At 40.5% G+C, this 19,782-nt stretch overlaps 1 protein-coding gene across 2 annotated transcripts in view; it reads left to right on the top strand.

The window, feature by feature from the left end:
* Window positions 1-19,782, top strand: part of LOC143988477 (uncharacterized) — a 328,901-nt gene that overhangs the window by 213,432 nt on the left and 95,687 nt on the right. The gene's annotated exons all lie outside the window — the stretch shown is intronic.

Here is a 19,782-nt window from a genome sequence, read left to right on the forward strand (position 1 = left end):
CACATAAAGGCAGGTTTATTATGGAATATAAATATACTAGTAGAGACATCACTGCTTGCAAAATACAAAGGACACTTAAAAAAATAAAAAAATTACCCTACAAACTTCCCCCCACCCAAAACCACACCCTCTAAATAAAGAAAAGCATGATTTTTTTTCAAGAAAATTTAACGTAAACAGTGCTAAAAGCAAAACTGAGAGTCTCCGCTTCTTCAAAATTTGTAAGCAACAGGAGTTTTGAAGCAAAGCTTTAATGTTGCCCTGTTACCATTGGAAATAGAGCCCAATGCTCCACCTCTTGTCTGGTAATAGGTAAATAGCATATATAGTTATTTTAAAACATTCTATTTTTATCCTAAAAATAAAAAAAATGTGAAAAAAATAACAAAAGGAAGAAAAAGAGCAAAAAAAAAAAAACGTTAATAAAAGCAGTGAGCAAATTTGGGGTATTTTGTTCACTCCTAGAGGTCTATTTCTAAACCAGCAAATGTGACTTTCAAAAACGTTTACTGGTAGAGAATCAGTCACTCCCATTTGAAATACATGGAATTTGATGGTTCCCCCAAGAGAATGTATGTGAATGTCACATTCTCTACTAAATATACTAGTATTTAGTGACATCACTGCCTGCTCTGTGATATGTAAATAAGGGTTTTAAAGCTTTATGAATGTGGTTGAGAATCAGGAAAACGTATATTTTTACTGGAGATAAGGAGAAAAAGAAGTTCCTGGATGGCCGCTCTTCAAAAAGGCATCTTTATTTAGTCTAATAAAATCCAAATCCAAAAGCTTAGATATGATTAAGCGCCGCATGAGGCGTAAAACGCGTTAGTTATCTATCCTGCCATGATTTGATGATGTGATTGTATTTGGATTTTATTCGACTAAAAATCAGATGTGTTCTATGTGTCTTTGCGGGGATTCTTCCAGTACTGTAAGGGACAGATATGTGTGAACAGGGCCTAAATCTTATTAAAGCAAAACACAGGAAACAAAATGAAGACACCCTCTGCAACTGACTGACCTTCAATTTTCAACTGATAAAAGATGCAATCTTCTTAGTTTGTTTGAATTACTGTTTCAACTAATCTTATGCTTTTACAAATATATTGATTATACATTTTTTGTAGATCTAGTGATAATATCATTTCATACTTTAGGTAGGAAGCATATATTGGGCTAGACTACCTAAAATGAAGACAGCAGTTTAAGGCAAATGGTATATCATGCTTGTAGATAAAAACCATAAAAAAATGACAAGCCAATCTATGATTAATGGCATGTATATTATCCAAGATATTTTCTAGGTCCTACTTGAATTGCTTGCTTTTTTAAGTAATAAAAAAGGTACAGTAGACTGCAATAAATCTGAATATGTATATATAGAAACTGCATAAACAACACATTTTTTTTGTTGCATTCCTGGAAGAAAGCAGATACATTTTAAAAAAACAACCTTTGTGGCATGTTCTGGCCACCCTGGCGGACATTATTCATTTAACAGAAAGTGATAAAGGAGAATGTGTGATTTACATTTATATGTAATGTCAGTTGAGATTCTGCTAAATGCAGGGTTATCTATATATTATTTTAACAGCATGTAATGTGATGTGTATGACAATCTCAGGCCAGTGGGCCATGTGCTACACTAATTGCTTTTGGCACACTGTATTTGTGGAGTCATCCTTTTTGGGAAGGTTCTTATCTTGACATATGCTGAAGCCATTAGTGATACAGCAGTGCATTATTTATCAGAACAGTTATGATCCGATGTAAAAAGTAGAGTGCAGACAAAAGGTTTAGTGAGGACAGATATATTGGAATTAATAGAGCACGTTTCCCAGGGGTTTTCAAGTGCTTTACAGGGGACAAGTTAAAGGGTATATCCACTCAACACCAAATATTCATTGTTGGCTGTCAGCCCACATGATAAAGCAAACCTTTAAGCCTTCAATAGAAAATTCTATAAACTTGAGATCCTTCCTCTTTTTTCCATCTCCGCCTATATGCTAAATCTAGAAATCAAGTTTTCATTAACACACACAAATTGTGTATTACTAAGTACCATATTGGACTAAAAGAGGTTACTCACAATACAAACATTTTTGGACATAATGTGTTGAATAGTTTTGTATGTATTCTTTCATTTCTGAGCATGCGTAGTCTTGCTCTTACGATTTTTTCGTGCGAAAACTGGACTAATGAAAAGAAAATCGGACATTGAGTTCACATCTGGCAAAAATTTTATAGTCTGCACATCCAGTATTTGTCTGACGAAAAAGCCAAATCAGCTCTTAAAAGCATCATACTAACAATCCGAAAAATGGCAGACAGCTCGTCGTACAAATTTTTCCATCTGGCTTTTGTATCGTGTGTATGGGCCTTTAGACACAGTGAAATTGAAATGTTCAGTGAAGAGAGAGGATTGGCATGGAAAATCCAGGTGGTGGATTGAGGCAGTTGACAACATAGTTTTTTTACAACCCACAATATTTTTATTACATTTTTATTTTAAGACACAACCGGTTCTTACCATTATTTGTGTTTTACCATTTTAATGTTTGAGTAGAAGTTGTCAACTGAATCCTAGAAAGTGCCCTATGTATATTTTTCATATTGACTTCAATTGTGAAACTCTAAAATAAAAAAAACTGAAATGTTTTGTGCCAAATGTATTTTATTTTTTAATGTATAGGCTTATAAATGAATGTTTTATATTTGTATTTATTATTTATATAAAATCGTAGTTTTACAAATAAAAGTTAATAAAAGGGTCCAATATGTGATTGGCTTTTCTAATGTGAAAATGCAACAAAAGCTGTTTGGTTTCAGACTATCTCTTCCTAACTGAGTTAGAGATAAGCAAAAAATTTAATTTGTGATGGTTTTAATGGGTACAATAAACTTTAAATCGTTCCTGAGGGTTATGTAAGTTTATTTTGCTAAAACTGGCCCTATTCATATCAGATTTAATATTTTTCACAGAAAATAAATAAACAAAGTAAACTAAAACGCAATGGTATACAAAATGATCACATTCAATAATTACCCTACAAACTTCCCCCCACCCAAAACCACACCCAAATAAAGAAAAGCATGATTTTTTTTAAAGAAAATTTCAGGGAAGCAGTGCTAAAAGCTAAACTGAGAGTCTCCGCTACCTCCTAATTTGTAAGCAACAGGATTTTTGAAGCAAAACCTTAATGTTGCCCTTTTAAAATTGGAAATTGAGCCCGAAGCTCCACCTCTTGCCTGGGAATAGGTAAATAGTATATATAGTTATTTTAAAACATTATATTTTTGTCCTGAAAAAAAAAATAACAAATGGAAGAAAAAGAGAAAAAAAACTTAGAAAGAGCAGTGAGCAAATCAGATGAGCAGGAATTTAAGGGTATTTTGTTCACATAGAAAACTCCTAGAGGTCTATTTCTAAACCAGCAAATGCAACTTTCAAAAACATTTACTGGTATAGAATCAGTCACTCCCATTTAAAACACATGGGATTTGATGGTTTCCCCCAAGAGAATGTATGTGAATGTCACATTCTCTGCTTTATAAGTAGACCCCTTGTGTTATAATGACTATAAAGAAGTGACATTTAATTAATCAGTATTTTGAAAATCAGGGCTGGGTGTGGATTGAAATGGAAAGGTCATTTTTTTTAATAGTATTAAATTACAAAATGGCTTGTGTTATGAAAGTTCGATTTTTTTTAGTGAAGGTTTCTCAACTAGAACTGTAGTAATTCCAGATTTTCAGAAAAACATATGGTATTATATATTACAATGAGAAAAGGTTGTGTTTTTTCTGTAGCTCTTTCATTTCATGGACTGGATCTTAAACAGGTGAATGCAGCTATTTTGTCCCCAACTGAGTTGGGCACACGTGATATAACAGACCAACAATGTACATAAAACCTGTAATGGTGTCTTTATTACATTAAATAGGAATGTGTTGCCTGTTAAACAGAATATTAAAAGCAGCGTTAAGAAACTTATAATACAAGTACTACTATATTTTATTTTATTTATAGCATAATAAAACATCTAAAGAAAACCTGTGCTTTGCTCATTCAGGGCAAATCAACAGGTTTACTTTAATCCCTCAACACTCCCCAACATGTACTAACCTTTCCTTCACTATCCTGCCACTTATTAACAGGTAGTTTTTGGGCAAGGAGGAATGTGTGACTCACTCTATGTAACAGCACTTAGCCAATCAGCACTGTCACACAAGGAGTCCATAGCCAATTCATAACTACGACTGGGGTTGACTTGTAGGTTACACAGGCCCTTTCTTTCCCTTCCAGCAGAATAGAATAGAGGGATAGGGGAACAAAAGAGAAGTAAGTATATGTCTATGTGGGGGTCTAGATTAAAGTGACCAACCAGATTGTTAGGTGTTGCCAGTTTTAGCCCACGTACACACGGTCGGAGATTTTGGCAACCAAATTCGTCGGATTTTGCCCGTCGGATTTAGTCCGACGGATTGTGTCCGAAACTGTTGCATACACATGGTTGGGCCAAGTTGGCGAAAAATCTGATCTTTCAGAACGTGATGACGTAATTTCGTTACGATGGGACTACATTCAGGCTAGTAGCCAATAGCTTTGATGTAGGAATTTGATCTGAGCATGCGTGGTACTTGGTCCGATGAAAATGCTCTACACATGATCGGATTAGGTCCGTCCGGCCCAGTTGTTCGGGAAATATTTCCAACATGTTGGAAAATTGGGTCGGACGGAGATTCGGACGAAATCAGTCCGATGCATACCACACACAGTCGGATTATCTGACGCCACGGTCCGATAAGACTCATTCCGACAGATTCTCCGACCGTGTGTACAAGGGCTTAGCCCTACTTCCAGCAATTCAAGTACCTAAGTCAGTGGAGGCTCAGTTAATAATAGACTGTGTGGTTGATTTACTAAAGGCAAACAGTCTGTGCGCTTCGCAAGTAGAGTTGCACTCTGCAAGTGCAATTGCTCCAAAGCTTAGTCTTAGTAAATTTTGTAAAGCTTCACTTTACAAAGAATACCTAATCAAGTGCAAGCAAATAAAAAAGGCAGTGTTTTGGATTGGATGATGGAAGTCAGCAGAGCTTTCCCTCATTTTTTAAGCTCTGGAGCAACTGCACTTGCAAAGGACACTGTCTATTTGCCTTTAGTAAACCAACCCCTGTGTGTATTAGCACGAGTATTGGAGGTGCTGTCCCAGACATAAATCAACATATAAACTGTCTGTTCTGTCTGGTAGGGGTGTTTGGCTCACAAAGGCCAGCAGAGCAAAATTAGAAATTTTATGGTGAGTAGAGCAGCTCAAATGTATTTCACCAGTGTGTAAATGTTTTCACAGAGTTTAATGCTTGCCAGCTCAAATGCTAACTTCTGCTACAACTGTTGTTCTCCGTGTAATTGTAAACTAGGGAAGACACAGGATTTATTTAAAATATGGATGGGATGGGATTTACTCCTTGTTGAGCTAAAATTATAGGGGATTACTGCTAATGTTTTAATCCTTCTATCCTAGTTTATTAAAGAAAATAATGACTGGGTGTATTAACCGCTTCAGTCCCGGAAGATTTTACCCCCTTCCTGACCAGAGCACTTTTTGCGATTCTGCACTGCGTCGCTTTAACTGACAATTGCGCAGTTGTGCGACGTTGCACCCTAAACAAAATTGAAGTCCTTTTTTTCCTCACAAATATAGCTTTCTTTTCGTGGTATTTGATCACCTCTGCAGTTTTTATTTTTTGCACTATAAACAAAAATTTTTTTTTTTAAAAAACACAATATTTTTTTACTTTTTGCTGTAATAAATATCCCTCAAAAATATATATAAAAAAACAATTGTTTTCCTCAGTTTAGGCTGATATGTATTCTTCTACATATTTTTGGTAAAACATTTGCAATAAGCGTATATTGATTGGTTTGCACAAAAGTTATAGTGTCTACAAAATAGCGAATAGTTTTATGTCATTTTTATTATAATTTTTTTTTTATTAGTAATGGTGGCGATCTGCAATCTTTATTGGGGGGACTGCGACATTATGCCAGACACATCGGACACGTTTGACACTATTTTGGGACTATTGCCACCGCTTCCGATGACAGGGAGCAGTGATCTCTGTCCTGAAACAAGGTAGAACGGGGAAATGCCTTGTTTACATAGGCACTTCCCCGTTCTGCGGCTCCGTGACACAGTCCCACAGCCATGGTCACGCTGTACGCGGCGGGCACACCTGCTATCCCCGCCTCTTAAAGGGGATGTACAGGTACACCCATTTGCCCACCGCTGCCATTGTGCCGACGTATATCAGCATGCAGCGGTCGGCAAGTGGTTAATGTACTTTTAGTCTTTTTTTTTATACAGTATCTCACAAACGTGAGTACACCCCTCACATTTTTGTAAATATTTTATTATGCCTTTTCATGTGACAACACTGAAGAAATTACACTTTGCTACAATGTAAATTAGTGAGTGTACAGCTTGTATAACAGTGTAAATTTGTTGTCCCCACAAAATAACTCAACAAACAGCCATTAATGTGTAAACCGCTGGCAACAAAAGTGAGTACACCCCTAAGTGAAAATGTCCAAATTGGGACCAAAGTGTCAATATTTTGTGTGGCCACCATTATTTTCCAGCACTACCTTAACCCTCTTGGGCATGGAGTTCACCAGAGCTTCATAGGTTGCCACTGGAGTCCTCTTCCACTCCTCCATGAAGACATCACGGAGCTGGTGGATGTTAGAGACCTTTCTCTCCTACACCTTCCATTTGAGGATGCCCCACAGATGCTCAATAGGGTTTAGGGCTTGGCCACTCCATCACCTTTACCCACAGCTTCTTTAGAAAGGCAGTGGTCATCTTGGAGGTGTGTTTGGGGTTGTTATCGTGTTGGAATACTGCCCTATGGCCCAGTCCCGAAGGGTGGGGATCATGCTCTGCTTCAGTATGTCACAGTACATGTTGGCATTCATGGTTCCCTCAATGGACTGTAGCTCCCCAGTGACGGCAGCACTCATGCAGCCCCAGACCATGACACTTCCACCACCAACCTTGACTGTAGGCAAGACAAACTTGTCTTTGTACTCCTCACCTGGTTGCCGCCACATACACTTGACACCATCTGAACCAAATAAGTTTATCTTGGTCTCATTAGACCACAGAACATGGTTCCAGTAATCCGTGTCCTTAGTCTGCTTGTCTTCAGTAAACTGTTTGCGAGCTTTCTTGTGCATCATCTTTAGAATAAGCTTCCTTCTGGAAAGACAGCCATGCAGACCAATTTGATGTATGTAGTGTATGGTCTAAGCACTGACAGGCTGACCCCCCCACCCCTTTAACCTCTTCAGCAATGCTAGCAGGACTCATGCATCTATTTTCTGAAGACAACTTCTGGATATGATGCTGAGCATTTGCTCTCAACTTTTTTGGTCGACCATGGTGAGGTCTGTTCTTAGTGGAACCTGTCCTGTTAAACCACTGTATGGTCTTGGCCACTGTGCTGCAGCTCAGTTTCAGGTCTTGGCAATCTTCTTATAGCCTAGGACATCTTTATGTAGAGCAACAATTCTTTTTTAATCAGATCCTCAGAGAGTTCTTTGCCATGAGGCGCCATGTTGAACTTCCAGTGACCAGTATGAGAGAGTGAGAGCGATAATACCAAATTTAACACACCAGCTGTCCATTCACACCTGAGACCTTGTGGCACTAATGAGTCACGTGACACCGGAGAAGGAAAATTGCTAATTGGGCCCAATTTGGACAATTTCACTTAGGGGTGTACTCACTTTTTTTTGCCAGTGGTTTAGACATTAATGTTGTATGTTGAGTTATTTTGAGGGGACATCAATTTTACACTGTTATACAAGCTGTACACTCACTACTTTACATTGTAGCAAAGTGTAATTTCTTCAGTGTTGTCACATGAAAAGATATAATAAAATATTTACAAAAAGGTGAGGGGTGTACTTACTTTTGTGAGCTACTATAGGTTTATATGACAAGAAATTCTTCCAATGTATTTCAAGTTTAAATGAAACACTAAACACTTGACAAATAATAAGTATATAGGGGAATATATTGATGATTTCCAGTAACCAAAACTAAATCTTATATGCTGCATACAATTAATTCCTAATGGAAATAAAATATTCTGTTTGTCATTATGTCTTCATAGATGCTGTTCACCAATGCTCTGTCTATCTGTAGGCCATTATGTCCTCCCTTCCTCATAAACACTCTGACTTGTCAGTCCCAGAAAATTCCACTCTTCCCATCATATTCCTATCTTGTCTTCCTTCCCACACTCGGAACACTGGCCCCAGAACACAACTTATCAGCAAGCTGCAAGATAGTACTGTGCCTGCATTAATGTGAAATGGATATGCCATATGACAAATTCCCATTAAGAGAATTTGTTGTATGCTACTCAGACTCTATAACATAAGTAGAATCCAATTAAAGTACAGTTTGTGTAGTTGATTAATGCAATGCATGCCGTTAAATGCTATCATACCTAGAAATGGCTATTATAGTAATTTTTCTTAAATTAAATAACCAATTGGAAGCCAAAGCATGGCAGCAACCTTTGGTAACAGCTTGGCATGCAGCACTGGCATTGGCACTGCAGCAGTGATGAAGTATTGTTGTTGCCCAAGTTTTAAAATTACAGGCTGGGTCCTCTGTATGGGCAATGTGCATGTAGGTTGGAGCTGCATTTATTATTTGCATATTAAAGTGACCAGGGTTTTATGGGTTCACAATGCACTAAAGGCATGTTCAGGCACCTATAGATGCCTGGTAAGTTCTTCTAATGCCGCGTACACACAACCAGACTTTCCGGCAAAATAGGTCCGACTGAATCAGTTCGTCGGACAATCCGATCATGTGTGGGCTAATCTAATCGGTTTTCATTTTTAAAAAATCTGACGGCCCTAGAAATAGAACATGTTACAAATCTGTCTGACGGACGCAATTCTTATTGGGAAAACCGTTCGTCTGTATGATGCTCTGACGGACCAAATGCGACACAAGGGAAGCTATTGGCTACTGGCTATTGAACTTCCTTTTTTAGTCCCGTCATACGTCATCACGTTCAAAACGAACGGACTTTCGAACTGACTTAGTCCTTTCGTGTGTGGACAAGTCCATTTGTTTAGAAAGTCCGTCGGAACTCTGCCGAAAGTCCGTTGGGAAGACCGTCAGACCAAGTCTGACAGAAAGTCCGGTCGTGTGTACGCAGCATAACACTTTACAAAATATTACAGGTTTGTTTTATTTGTTTTTTAATGCTTGCCATTCATTTTGGAACTATGCTGGAATTGTACTTTTGTACGTAGACTTGAACCGCCAATTTCAGTAACTGTATTAATTCAGTTGTCTCTGTTTTCACAGTCTACCTTTTTTTTTTAGAATGTTAATTAAGTAGTAAGTGTAGTTAAAATGTTGTATATTTGGTCTTTTGTACCTTTTGTATAAATGCTTTAATGATGTTTCATATATTTTCAACAGTAGCAGACTTCACAAAGCTCGAATAAAGGAAACACATATTTATATTATCTAAACAAAATGATTAGGAGAACATTTATATACACATCTAAAAGTGGAGGAGAAACATGCTTAGATTTCCTTTCTCTGGAAAATGCTATTATCGTCTGCATCTGGTTTATGGCACAAAATCAGATAAAGATTAGTTGTTTTTTTTTTTTTTGCGAATCCTAGATAATTTTTATGATCTAATAATAACTAGTCTAAGATATTAGTTAATCACTAGGGAAGAATGCTTTTCTAGTGATCATGATATGTGCTGCCAAGAAGATTTTAGAATTCATATTCTGTTGCATATTCAGCCTGTCCTCAAATGGTTTGCAGAGCAAAGCCTTTAATGAGGATTTCTTCAAATGTATAGAAGTCACCAATTTGTATATAAATCCTAACAATCATCTGGCATGTTCATTGAAAGTGGCACGTTGCTTAGTTGGTCACAGTTCCTGAAGCATAAGGAAGATATATAGTACATATGTGAAGCTATTCTCAACCATTTACCAGCACATCTTTATAGTTACCTTTAAAGTTGCACTCCCATTAGGTGTGTTAAATGTGCAGATTCTCCCTGTTTACTATATAATCAATTCATTTGTAGATGCTGAATGCTATAACCAGCTCTATCCTTCTGGCTGTTGCCAAAGGAGCCACAGCTCTCATATACAGAAGAGTTAGTATTGTTTATCTGCCCCTCCTTTCCCTTTAGATGCAGCTCTGGCTTCTATACTTACCTGATCCATGACCTACCTGTCCACAAAAATAAAAAAGATCAGCACAGGTTGCTTCTTCTTACCTGATCCCCGACACTGTTCCTTGCAGACTCACCCATTCAATAAAGTCCTACCCCCCCCCCCCCCCCCACCCCAGACCCACAGGGGAATGCTGCAGAGAGGCACCATGTCATTACAAGACACTGCTCTCTGCAGCATTCATGATTTACCCCCACAACTGTACCAAAGACAATTGGAAAAAATATATACAAAATCCTTCCATTTTCTATATGGTTGGTTTCTCTACTTACTTGCTCTAGCTTGGGCAGAACCCAATGCTGCTGGCTCTTTCTATGTCCAGGGTCAATAAGACCACATTTCTTGACCCCCCCCAAAAAAATAATTAACAATAGTGATCACCACAATGCCTTAGAAAAACATTTCCTTTAACTCTAACATTTGGACCTTGGTGTACAGTATTTAAAGAGGTTTGTATAGGCCAAACAGGAATGAATTGTCTGTGGAAATTTGGCAAGGAGCAGTTTTCCTCTGCCTTTAAGCATGACAAAAACACCTTCTAAAAGCCTGTGTGAAAATTTCCCATTTTCTAGTCTTTTTTTCTCTAGGACTATTATATGAAGCAGTCGGGGAAGTGATTTGAATCAGAGCCACTACAGACTTATTTACCCATCTTGTTCTCTTGCTAGACTCACAGACAATACCTGTTATGATGGTGACTCAGAGAATTTGTTTTTATACGAGATTTTATTTTGAATAATCTGCCACACCCAATACAGGCTGGCAATAGTGAGCCAGTTTTTCTCCATGGTGATTTGTAATAATGGTGTTATGCGAATAATGTGTTTGTATCAACACAGTGACACACTGTGATATTTTAGAATTTCTCTCACTTAGATGAGAACAATGGCATGCTGTGGTCATGCCTTGCTAAGTGTCTTCATTGGAACATGTGCAAGACTCAAGACTGTGATTTTATCCACTGTTACCAGCACTGATCGTTTTAGGTAAACATAAGCCAAGTGATGTTGTGTTGCTGTTGTCACACTACTACAGGAGATGTTGTCAACTTATTACCATTACTTTTAACTCTTAAAAATCTGGAAACATTCTGGCACAAAAGTATCTAATAAATTCTAAATCTTAGTGACAAATTGTTTCTTGAAAATATCAATCATTGATATACAATATGTTACCAAAAGTATTGAGACACCTGCATAGAGGCATAACTGGAATCATTAGCGCCTCAGTGCAAGAAACCAAGAAGGACCCCCACCAGGGAGTTGATAGGTCTACAAAAGATCTGGGTCCCCAGAGAGCCCCTCCTTACACCAAGGTCCCCAGAGATCCCCTTCCTTACGCCAGGGTCCCTAGAGAGCCCCCTTCATTACATTAGGGCCCCAAGAGAGCCCCTTCCTTACATCAGGGTCCCCAGAGAGCCTCCCCCTTACATCAGACTCCCCAGAAAGCCTCCCTACTTACATCAAGGTCCTCAGAGAGCCCCTTCCTTACATAAGGGTCCCCAGAGAGCCCCCCTCATTACATCAGGGTTTCCAGAGAGCCCCTTCCTTACATCAGGGTCCCCAGAGAGCCCCCCTCATTAAATCAGGGTCCTCAGAGAGCCACTCCTTACATCAGGGTTCCCAGAGAGCCCCTGCCTTACATCAGGGTCCCCAGAGAGCCCCTTTCTTTACTTTAGGGTCCTCAGACATCCGCCCCCCTCCAGAAGTTTCCCATGTACCTGGCTGGTCTCTGCTGTGCACTTCCAAACCTCAGCACATCTCTGTACCCATCCCTTTCACCCCATGGTCACTCACCCCAATATTAATGACAGTCTGTGGTCAGAATCCCCCCTGCACCTCAGATTACTAATGTTGCAGTTTAGTATGCAGTGGGGCAGATGGGATGGGGCAATCGGCAGCTCTGTGGTGCCCGTGGGAGCTCTCTGGGGCTAGTAGTTCTCTTCCCAAGTGTATACAGTGGGAAGGGGAGGGGCCTCTGATCCAGGCATGTATATCCGGGCATGTATCAGTCGTACACTCTTGCAGATAAATGCCTGGGTCAGAGGCCCCTCTCCTCTCCACTGTATACCCTTGGGAAGAGAACAACTACTACTGACAGCCAGAGGTGCAGGGGGAGATGCCAGGTCTTGAGGCCCCCCACAGCAGCAGAACGCCAGGGCCCAATCGCAAGTGCAACTGCTGCAACCCTGGTAGTTCCGTCACTGTGCCTGACTTTACATGCATATGAATTTTAATGGCATCCCGGTCTTAGTCCGTATGGTTCAATATTGAGTTGGCCCACCCTTTGCAGCTATAACAGCTTAAACTCTTCTGCGAAGGCTGCCCGCAAGGTTTAGGAGTGTGTCTATGGGAATGTTTGACTATTCTTCCAGAAGTGCATCTGTGAGGCCAGGCACCGATGTGGACAAAAAGGCCTGGCTCGCAGTCTCTGCTCTAATTCATCCCAAAGATGTTCTATCGGTTGAGGTCAGGACTCTGTGCAGGTCAGTCAAGTTCCTCCACTCCAAACTTGCTCATCCATGTCTTTATGGACCTTATTTGTGCACTGGTGTGCAGCCATGTTGGAACAGGAAAGGGCATACCCCAAACTGTTCCCACAAAGTTGAGAGCATGAAATTGTCCAAAATGTCTTGGTATGCTGACGCATTAAGAGTTTCCTTCACTGGAACCATGGGGCCAAACCCAACCCCTGAAAAACAAGCCTGCACCATAATCCCCCATCACTAAATAATTTGGACCAGTGCACAAAGCAAGATCCATAAAGACATGGATCAGCGAGTTTGGCGTGGAGAAACATGACTGGTTTGCACAGAGTCCTGACGCGATAGAACACCTTTGGAAGGAATAATAGCAGAGATTGTGAGCCAGGCCTTCTTGTCCACATTAGTGCCTGATCTCACGAATACGCTTCTGGAAGAATGGTCACATATTCTCGTAGACCAGTGATGGCGAACCTTGGCACCCCAGATGTTTTGGAACTACATTTCTCATGATGCTCAAGTACACTGCAGAGTGTATGAGCATCATGGGAAATGTAGTTCTAAAACATCTGGGGTGCCAAGGTTCGCCATCACTGTCATAGACACATTCCTAAACAGCTTTCCCAGAAGAGTTATAGCTGCAAATTGTGGGCCAACTCAATATTGTTGTGCTCTCTATAGGGACTAAGACTGGGATGCCATTAAAGTTCATGTGTGTGTAAAGGCAGACGTCCCAAGACTTTTGGTAATATAGTGGATACCAAATTACCTTTTTACAATCCATCCTGATGGAAAGCAATTGCCAGCAAAGCTGTCCATTGATCAATCACCTGAAAAAGCTACTTCCTTGAATGTTCCTGTCTCCTATATGTCTATACTTTATCAGCGACACAAAGTATGCAGTAAGTGAGGTTAGAGAAAACCCTTATTCATTATACATGCTTCAAAACCAAATCTAATACCTAACGTGTATCTAAACCCAAAATCAAAAATGCTATATATTTCAGCTTATTAGGCCTTAGACCCAATGCATTTGATTTCTTGTTCAAGGCCTTTTTTTTCTTTATTTTCAACTGGTGGTTCTGCCAATAACACAGATCGTGTTCTAGGGTGAAAACAGTCACATACTGAATTGTATCTTTGGAGGAGTAGTATTGCCATCCTCAGCAGCTCTCCTCATTTGGATTGCAAGCACCCACTGTCTACTACTCTCCATTACATAAAAGGGCACTGCTTTGTAGTTCACAGAAACTAGCTGAGAAAGTCTACATTTCTTTGAAATTTCAGTTCAGTGTACGGGAAGGACATAGGATTCCTGACAAGATCAATAGGTACTTGCAGAAAATGTACTTAGTCCTAAAAAATAAAACAAACGCAGCCACCACAACTAAGGATTGTAAGCTTCAATATATTATATTTTTAATATTAACGTTAAAGAAGTACTCAACTACCCCCACCCATGGGCGTCCGCAGAACTTTTTTCAGGGGGGGGCATAATTTTAAGGTCACCCATGCGTCGCCTCTTTTCGATAATGTCATTATCACATTATCATGGTCAGAGACTGCAGACATAGTACAATCCCTAGCATAAGTAATGGATAATGGCCAACAGGCCCTCTTACCAGACACAGCCAAACTACAGCAGTGATCCCTCCGGCTGGACGATCACTCACTCTGGTTTCCCCAGGGGCGACTCTGGTCAGTAGTGTAGCATGTCTATACCCTGGCAGTGGCTCAGTCTTTCTCTCTCTGGTGATGCTGGGCAGCATGGCTCTCTCTGGTGGCGCTGGGCAGTGTAGATCTCTCTGGTGGTGCTGGGCAGCGTGGCTCTCTCTCTGGCTTCTGCCCAGCACACTCCTGGTTCTTTGTCCTGTAGCACTCTCTCCCTCAGATTTTTTTCCAGGCTGTAGTCTTTCGATCTCTCTCTTGATCGAGCTGTAGCCTCCTCCCTGTGGAAAATGGGGCCGCTAATATTTGGGACTACATATCCCATGATTCTCTCCTCTCCTAGTCTCCTTTGATTGGACCTCAGTTATGGCCAATAGGGAAAAAAACAGAGTGGGCAGGAAGCTGGGTGGTGAACCTGGTGAGAGCCGTCGTCTCTTCTCCCTGACAGGAGAAAGGGGGGCGACCGGGGAAAACCTCTGATAGCCCGCAGCTTGCCTTTCTCCTGTCACAGAGCTGCCAAGTTCTCTGCTGGACTGAGCAGGGAAAAGAGCCCAAAGTCACACTACACTGATAGGGGTGCTTGACAACACCTTGATGGTGTCACCCCACTGGCGGGTGGCACACGGGTGTGGGCTGCCCACACCCCGATAGCGATGCAACTGTGCTGAATTTAAGATCTGATCCCCGATTCCAGGGGGGGCACTTGACCCCCCTTGCCCCTACCTGCGGACGCCCATGCCCCCATCCATGTTTTCTTGCCTCCTACCTGTAGTGTTGTGCTCTCTTCAAAACACATGCTCACCCCCACAGCTAATCCGGCTATGATCCTCTGTTCGGGTGCCATACAGCAGGTCCCGCACAGCCATCTTGCTCTTTCTAATCTGGTTACCTCTTCCAAGTGCAGGCAACTATCACTGTTGATGCATAGAACTCGCCCCACCGGCCCTACTCTGTGATGTAATGTAAGTATGCCAGGAGGCGGCAGCACCAAGTACATGCAATGTTCCTAGGACCACTATAAAAAATATTCTTTTAATAAACCTCTCCAATTGTAAGAATGTTTGATATCTGAAATGTTTAGATTTTTTATCTGCAATGGTAGAGCTCTTATACTGTACAAATGTTATTTTAAAGTGCTTTTCATCATAGGTAACAGTTTATATTTAGTAATATGAATGGCATAAGCATTATTGCTTATTGCTTTAGGCCTTGTACACACAGCATTTTAAAATCTTGGCTTAAAACATTACCCTGAAGTAAATTGCGTTCCACAAGCATTTAAGAAGCATTTGAACAGCATTTTTAATCTTTGCTGAAAGCACTCCTTTGAAGAGGGTTGTATTCAAAAATCATTTACAAAATCATTTAAAAAGCAGAGACCTTCTTACATACAGCCTTTAAGGAACCCTTGAGCTCCAGTGTTCAGAATACAGATTTTAATGCTAAATTACTAATGATGGCTGTCACTTAAAAGAAAATTCCAGGCAACAAGTGTAATCAGTTAGCTAGTAATGCTATCCAGAAGATACTGCAGCTGTGTTTTGGAAAGTTCAATTTAAGTAGTACTAAAGTCTCTTTTGTTTAAACACCAACACATCAGTAATCATTTGCTTATTACAGTATAGTAAAAATGTCCTCATAAACCATTCATAAAAATGTATTTTCTGCCATTATGTAACTGCATCCTCCCTCTTCCTGTGCACTGCTTCCCGGAACTTCCTGCTGGGGACTATCAATAACCTAAATTCCATTCAGCGGAATACATTCATTAGCACTACATGTCCAAGTGACCTTACCAGCAAAGTGCATGGTCAATCAGAAAATTTTGCAGATCTAAGGGCCCTGCCTGCGCTGAGATGCCCGCACTCCCCACCCCCCCCCCCCCCCCGGTTGGAACTGTCACATCGGCAAAATATATATATATATATTATTTTTTGCCCATTTTAAATAAATACTATAAAAAACAGGATTCACTTTTAATCACTTCACTTGTATGTGTCCATATAGGCAGCATCCACACATTGGTCAGTAGCCTGCATAAAAGAGTGGCTCCGGTGGGGCTCCAAGGGGACCCTGCAAGGGAAAATTGAAAGGGAAAAAATGTCACATGTCACTTAAGTCCCACTTTCACACTGGGGGGTTTTTCCAGGTGCTTTTGGGCTAAAAATAGGAGCCGTAAAGCACCTGAAAAAGTCCTCCCCCCTGCAACCCCAGTGTGAGAGCCTGAGTGCTTTCACACGGCAGCGGTGCGCTTGCAAGATGAGAAAAAAAGTCCTGCAAGCAGCATCCTTTTTGGGGTGGTGCAGAAGCGCTGTATTTAGCAACCCTAAACTGCCCCTGCTGTTGAAATCAACAAGCAGTGCTGCCGAAGCGTCTGCAAAGTGTTTTGGCAGCGGTGCTTTGCGGGCTCTTTTAACCCTTTTTTTGGCTGCTACCGTTTTACTGCTGACACCCCCCTGCCCCAGTGTGAAAGTGCCCTAAATCGGGATATAAGGGCCAGTTTTCAGAGGACCAGCTGATTCTGCTGCAAACTGTAAAGATACTTTCACACTGGGGTAGGCATTAGCGGTAAAGCACCAGTAATTTTAGCAGCGCTTTACCACTGTAATAGCTGTACTTTTCAGCCACAAGTGTGGCGCTTTTAACCGCCGCTAGCAGCCAAATAAAGGGTTAATAGCGCCTGCAAAGCACCGCTGCCAAAGCGCTTTGCAGGCACTTCGGCAGCAGTGTCCATTGATTCCAATGGCAGGGGAAGTGGCGGAGCGGTGTAGTCACCACTTCCGCACCGCTGAAAGATGTTGTTTGCAGGACTTTTTCTAACATCCTGCAAGCGCAACTCCCCAGTGTGAAAGTACTCTGGGTCTCACACTAGGGGTGCAGGGGAGGTGTTTTTCAAGTGCTTTACATGTGCTATTTTTAGCCCAAAAGCGCCTGAAAAATGCCCCAGTGTGAAAAGGGTCTAAAACTTTAGAACATCTAGGAGCATCATCTATTGTAAAGCTGGTCATTATTCCTAGTGAACCAGTTGACATTCAATCAGTGGGTGGCCCTGTTGGCACCACTTTGCCCGATATCATACAACTGAAAATTGAAATAGCTGAGTGAAAAATTTTGAGCCAATTGGTGCCTACATTCAATCAGATGCAGGCACTGTTTGGGTTTCAATACAATACATACCATATACAGTATACATACATACAGGTACAGCTTACATATACAATAGTTGCAGTGGGAGATTTGTCCACCTGTGAATTTTAGTGTGAATGGAGGTATTTGTTAGATTTCTTTTGTTCAGCCTGTAGGCCAGCTTAAACTGGAACTAAACTACATTTTTTTACAGCCAAGGAAGCTGCCATTTTAGCCTCTGTTTGATCAGCTGTTGCAATGGTGCTGCACATGATCAGTGTGCAGCCATCAAATGGTTGGTGTCATAAGTTTGATTGAGAGTATGGCATGCTCACCTTTGTAACATGTTCCCACTGCTGCAGCCTCTCCCTGACCTGCCGCCTCTAGTGACTGCGAACCAGGGATCTTCTCCCCAAACTCACAATTAAAAAGATTAACAGAGTTCTGTGAATGGGAGAACTACAAGTACTTCAGCCTTTGCGGCTGTCGGCCTGTAGTTCTCATTCAACTACTAGGGTGCCATTGAGTGCTCTAAATAGTTCATTGTTTCTTCCTGTCATTGTGTAACTGCTTGCTCTTATAAGCAGACAACTTACACTGACAGCCTGTAGGACTCCTGTATTGCACCTGCAATCTTCTGATCGTGGGTGCAATGCTTTGCAGGCTTCTAGTTAGAAAAAAAAAATGATTTTTTTACCTGCAAAAAGATGTGTATTTATTTACTTTTTTTTTACAAATGTGAACTTATCCTTTAAAGCTATAGCTGGTGTTAAATGGATGATGGGAACATTATCCACAGTTTTAAGAATAATTTTAAAGAGGAAGTAAACTCTCCCACTCTGATGCTTCTTTTCATTTAGTCCATTATAATAAGTAATTATCAAACTATAGCCACTGTAATCCAGCCCAAATCGCATATTACTTACTGTTTAAAGAAACTTTAAAAAACTTGTTTCCAGGGGTTAGACAGCACCATCTTAAGTATTGTTTTCTGAGTCCACAGTGGAGTGTATTTCCGCCCTTACATTGAGCACTTCCTGTACTGTTAACCAAGCCACCTTCTCAATCCAACATTTCTATGGCAACCCTGCTTCCCTGTTCATAGCTGACTTGTTTTATTTCATAGTATTTACTTGTGCTGATTATCTAGTGTTTGCCTGTGTGAGTCCTATCAGCTTCAGCTGATAAGACTGCAGTACTGTTGTCCCATGCCCTGCTTTACACTGCATGTGATGTCACATGGTCACATGGGGTGTAGGAGGAAGCTCTGAGTGATTATGAAGTCTCTTGGGATTTCAGTGGTGTGCCGTGGGAAGTCCTGAATAACAGATAGATAAGCACATAGAGAGTGTGCCGTAAATCAGGGGAGATCTGGGCATGCTCAGTGACGTAATTCTAAAGAACAAAAAGGATTACAACAATACTAAGCAAGTAAGAAGATATCTACAAGCAGTGTTCATTAGGGTTTTTTATGCTGATTTACATGGGACAAAGTTGTGGGGGAGGGTTTACAACCACTTTAACAAAGCTACAGTATCTGGAAAGATAGATAGATAGATAGATAGATAGATAGATAGATAGATAGATAGATAGATAGATAGATAGATAGATAGATAGATAGATGTGGCATTGGTGGAATTTATCTTCTTATACACCCGATATTGAAGCACATGCACATGCTATATCTAAGTTGAAGTGTTCAGATCTGAATGCTAAATTTGATTTGATGTAACATATGTGCAGGTTAACTTCCTCGCACATCTAGTGTTCATGTCTGGTCAGCATTGTCTATAGGAAGATGAGCCCTAATACCATTCCTGGTCTGGCTCTCAGCTCTAACTGGTTCATTTCCAGGTACTAGCAGGAATGTAAATATGGAATGAATCAACTTTTTCCACATTTTCTTTAGCAGTCCTTTTTATGAAGAACAGATTTTTCCACAGAGGAAATTAAAAAGTACATAAAACTGGGAAACTGTGGTGTTGTTGAGAACAGCGTCGGCTTTCAACGTCATTTTATAACTAGTGGCATATATACAAATGGCATTAATAGAGGCTACAAAGTTTATTTCAATTAGCTCAGATTTTCTTACAGAAGATGAATTATCACCATTTGCCTAGAATAACATTTTTATTTTTTTTACAAAGCAATGTTTATTGTTATTGGTAAGCCTTCAAATAGAAGTTACAACTCTTTTTTTTTCAAT

This window comes from Lithobates pipiens, unplaced genomic scaffold, assembly GCF_037356315.1.
Source record: "Lithobates pipiens isolate NorthernLeopardFrog02 unplaced genomic scaffold, aLitPip1_a1.2 Scaffold_18, whole genome shotgun sequence".
Taxonomy (NCBI): domain Eukaryota; kingdom Metazoa; phylum Chordata; class Amphibia; order Anura; family Ranidae; genus Lithobates; species Lithobates pipiens.